This window comes from Engystomops pustulosus, chromosome 3 (genome assembly GCF_040894005.1).
Source record: "Engystomops pustulosus chromosome 3, aEngPut4.maternal, whole genome shotgun sequence".
Taxonomy (NCBI): domain Eukaryota; kingdom Metazoa; phylum Chordata; class Amphibia; order Anura; family Leptodactylidae; genus Engystomops; species Engystomops pustulosus.
In genome coordinates this window covers 42895445-42900613 of record NC_092413.1, presented here as the reverse complement: position 1 = coordinate 42900613, position 5169 = coordinate 42895445, and positions in this window count along the sequence as shown.

Genomic DNA, 5169 nt, shown 5'->3' with positions numbered 1-5169 from the left:
CTCTCTACCGCCACCTACAGTTTTCCAATCCGTATGACTTTGGCGAGCGAATAAATAAATGGACAGGGTTTATCTTTACGACCCCAGGAAACTGCAGGAAAACAAACACTGTCCTCAGCCAATCACAGGCGAGCGATGCCATTGCAGGCCCCGCCCCCTGTCAGCTGTCTCTGTACACAGCCGGGATCACGTCCGCAGCGCTGCCCTGTGTGTACATGTACCTAGAGGAGGAAGCGACTTATACACCCCCATAGTAGTGTCACTGGCAGGACATTGCTCCAGTCACAACCCAAGCTGCATATTACTGCCCCAGTGTGAATGACGTCCATAAGTCCAGGTCTAAACCATTATATACCGCACCTTCACTTATATACATATTATCTCTGTCCTTATTGTCCCAGAATGCTTTAGTAATACATGGAGCAGATTTGGGGGTCCTGGGAATGCGAAATCTGCCCTGTATAAAGTCCTACATAGTATCACACTCCCTCATAATATATACAATGTCCTCCCTTCTATACAGTGACCTCCAGTAATACTATATAGTGTCCTGTTTTATATAATGTCCCTTATCATCATGTAAAGTGTCCCCCTATTATTATAACGACTATTACAGTCCTACCTCTCTGTCCACTCTGATCTCTGGATGCGGGTAATTTACTGAACTTTTGCCCCAGGCTGCAATTCTCAACTGAAAGGGGTATTCTCTTCTGGGCATTCACATTCAGTTTCATGAATCTGACATATAAATACATTTCTTCAATTAGATGTTATTAAAAATTTTTTACCTGTGTGAAGATAATTTCTCATAAATGTAGTCATATGGTCCCTTAGAAACAAGACTGTTTCCTTGGACACGACCACCTCTGCTGGATGGATTGCACAAAGATACAAAAGGTGTTTGTATATGAATGCGCCCTCAGGGTACATATACACCACCGGCCGGGCATACTACTGTGCACTGGAGAGGAGGAGGAGGTGACCCCTCCATAGAGAGAAGTGGCTATATCTTTTCCCCGTGTATGACGCGGAACCCGGATCGCCATTGCCGTCTATTGGGACTTATATGCGGTTGCATATACGTCCCCATAGATGGGCGTCTGAATGCACCCTATGAGTGAATGGCCTCCTGATATCAATAATATCTGTTTTAACATAAGGTAGCTCACATCAATCGTAAAACAGTATAGTGACCCCATCCTATACATCCGAGGAACCAAAATACACAGAACTCATGCTAATAACTTCTTTTGGTATCAGATATTTATTTGGCAGGGCATTATATGCAAAATGTAAGATTATGTGCAAAAACACTCATCATATCTGGTTCATAAATAAGACTAGTGGTCTAGTGTGCCACATTGCCCTGAAAGGTTCAGACATGGTAATTAAGGAGTTAAACGTACTCACGGAGGCAATGAGTGTTCAGCCGCCATCTATACAGATGATGTGTATGTCCACTGGTAACTGCCATAACACATCATAGACTCTGGTGTTATGTATGTGTACTGAGCGATCTCTTATGGATAATACCCCCATTAGGTCCCCCACAGAGTATAATGCTTCCTTGGTGGTACCTTGTGGACCACGGTACCAGAACTGTGCATGTTTATGTAAATATATTTGTGTGGATATGTATATACTGTATATATGTATTTGTATGTGTGTATACCAGTTTCTGACAATTACATGTTATGGATTATTTTGTGAAATACACGTGTTTTACGGTGTGGGTAAAACTTCTTCTTTTTTTTTTTTTTATAACTGTTTTTATGGATTTTTTTCCTCTTTCTGGCATTAACAATAATAATGTGACATAAGCATAAGGAGCAACAGATCATTGTTCCAATAGGGTAATATAACAGGGTCATGTCAACTGGCACAGACTGATTTGTAGGGGGAGGGGGAATCCCTCCAGGGTAATTGGGGTAACTTCCCCAAAAAGTACAACCAACAAACAGAAAAGAGTATTGAAAAGGGGGATCAGACAACGGAGTTGAGACATAAGGGAAAAGGGTGGGGGGTGGTATCTATGTGGGTGATGGGTGCTGCCTAGCGTGGAAGATAACATTTTCGCAGACACTCCGGCCAGTCCAATAATCATCCCAGGAGGACCGTATGCGGTCACATTTTTCTACTGTGTTGTGCAGGAGTGCTGTGATGTGTTCTGAGGTGCGGATCTCCTGTATTATTGCGCCAAGCTCCACTCGGGAAGGTGGTGTGGGTTGTTTCCATTTTGCAGAAATTAAACATCTGGCTCCAGTAAGAAGGTGGAGGAGTAGCCTTGACGTTTGCTTATGCATTCCTTTAGGATAGAGATTTAACAGACAGATACTAGGGTCTAGGGGGATCTGTCAAACCGCACCCACCGGAGCGGACCGATCACTTTGGCGTTTCCATGGCGGCTCGTTCCAGATCACAGGCGTTTCGATAGAACCGCCGATGCGATCGGGCCATGGCCCGCCCCGGTGTGCGCGGTTTGGTCTGCATTTGCAAACGCAGCCAAAACACAATGTGGGACAGCGCCCTTAAGGTAGATCTGGTTGCAGGTTCCTCTAATGTATAGTAGTAGCATAGCCCTATCTAGGTGAGGAATTTTGGTAACTAAGAACTGTTACTGCTACTGTTACACTGTGACACAGATTTAATGCCTTAGTATATAGAGAGGGATTTTCTCAGAGATTATTATTGTAATTATTGAGACAATTATTATTATTATTATTATGGAGATGATTATTATTATTTTTACTATTATTAATAATACAAATACTAAAATTTATAATAATAATAATAATTGTCTCAATAATTACAATAATAATCTCTGAGAAGATCCCTCTCTATACATTAGGGCATTAAGTCTTTGTCACTGTGTAACAGTAGCAGTAACAGTTCTTAGTTACCAAAAATCCACATATCTACATAATCACTTGCTTCATAGCTCAGTTGGTAGAGGCTCCTATCCCTAATGCAGAGGGTTTGAATCCCAGACTGGGCAAAAATTTATTTAATTAAATAAAGAGCTTGTGTCTGGGGAAGCCCTAAGAGACCATATATGGACAGATGATGTCTCCTCTGCTTACCCGACACATCTCTCAAAAGGATTCCCTGCCCGATGTCTGCTCTGGGGAACCCTAAGAGATGTTACCATATATGGATAGAGATCTGAACCTGATGACGTGGTCCCTGTTCTCCGCTAACCCAACACTTCTGTCAAAAGGATTCCCTGCTCAATGTCTGTAGAAGCCATTCAGTAATATGAGTTCAGGCTTTGAAAGTATTTACTATGTGGAATCCGTGACAATCTGACAGCTGCCCTTGACGCAGGGCAGAGGTAAGAAAAACGGGACTGTCCCGGCAAAATCGGGACGGTTGGGAGCTATGCATTGTGTGTAAAGCCAGCAACACTGTATGGTTAGTTCTGATCTCAGGGGTACTGGGCAGCTGGATTTGACTAGATTAAGAAATGAATGGGTTGTACCAGGTTTGCATTTTACGTTGTACCCACAGGATCTGATCGGTGAGGGACAGACTGATGGGACCTTCCCCAATCATGACAGCAGAATCCAGCAATTCAGAGGACAGGGGCTCAAACATGTGTCCTGCCGCTCCTTTCAATAGTAGGGGAGTGTCTGGAATTGCCGAGCACAGCAATCTGTTATCTCCTGCTCTCCCATTCACTGTCTATAAGTGTGTTGGAACTATCCAAGTGCTGTTTATAAGGCCCCTTCCACACTTGCGTTGCAGATCACATCACAGTCTGTTCAGGGAGCGATCAGAGTTTGTTCAGTGTCTCAGTTTTTCACGTGCGTTTTCAATGCAATTTCAATGCGTTTTTCACACGCAGATAATGCGCATGAAATGGACTCAGGACTGAGCTCTATCTTTTCTATGGCAATTGCTGCGTGAAAAACGCATTGCACTTGCAAGTGTCTCAGAGTGCAATGCTTTTTGATGGGTCTCCATAGACTTGTATGGTCACTCTTGTGATTTGCAAAAGTAGAGCATGTTGAGATTTAAACGGGCGTTAAAAAAAAATGCGCGCGTGTGCGTGAGAAAAAAATACAAGTGTGAAAAAGGCCATTGAATACAATGGGTCAGAGTGCAATGCGCAGAACACACGCGTGAAAAACGCAAGTGTGGAGGGGGCCTAACATGCATGCTTTAGTACCACTCCTTTAAAGGGAACCTACCACCACGATTCTACCTATAAAGGTAGATCGGGTGGTAGGTGGATGAATCCTGGGCTAATCCTCACGTCCCAGCTATCTTTTAGAAAACTTTAATCCTGGGATATGTAAATTTTCTTAAGCGGCTACTGGGGCGTGGAGTAGCCGGACATGAGGCTACATGGCGCGGCTACTCCACGCCTCAGTAGCCTCTTTACTCCGCCTACCATTTAATCTTCGGTGCGCAGCTCCTCCTAGCTGCGCGTCCTCGTCCGAGTCCCCGGCGTTCTGCGCATGCGGGGCCGGAGCTACTGCGCATGCGCAGAACGTCGCAGATGCCGGTGACTAGGACGAGGGCGCGCAGCTACGATAAACTGCGCGCCGAAGATTAAATGGTAGGCGGAGAAAAGAGTCGACTGAGGCGTGGAGTAGACGCGCCGTGTAGCCTCATGTCCGGCTACTCCACGCCCCAGTAGTCGCTTAAGAAAATTTACATATCCCAGGATTAAGGTTTTATAAAAGATAGCCGGGACTTGAGGATTAGCCCAAAAAAGGGCTATCCTCACGTCCCATTTATCCACGTACCACCCGTCTAGAAAATATTGTTCCTTTGTTATGCCTCCTGCAGGCCTAAAGTGGTGGTGCATGAGTGGTCACTGAGTCCAGGGCCTTGCCCCAACTCAAATTATCAAAATGCAAGATATGTGAGAATTAGAATTAGGCCGTCTAAGTGGTATATGCTTGCAGATTGCGGCTGTTGTGCCTAACACATGTATAACTGGCTCTGAAAGTACAGCGACACAGACAGCAGGGAACGCTTGCTCAGCTATTTTTGTTGCTTTTAGTGAAATGTGAATGTGCAGTCAGTTCTTCATTTTTGCTTTGAAGCTGAGGGCAAGAGGACAGGAGAAATCCATTACCATCCTGGGTACCAAATAGACATTTATAACATATTCTGTACATAAGATGAAAAATCCTCCTAAAGAAGCGTGAAGTCCATGCA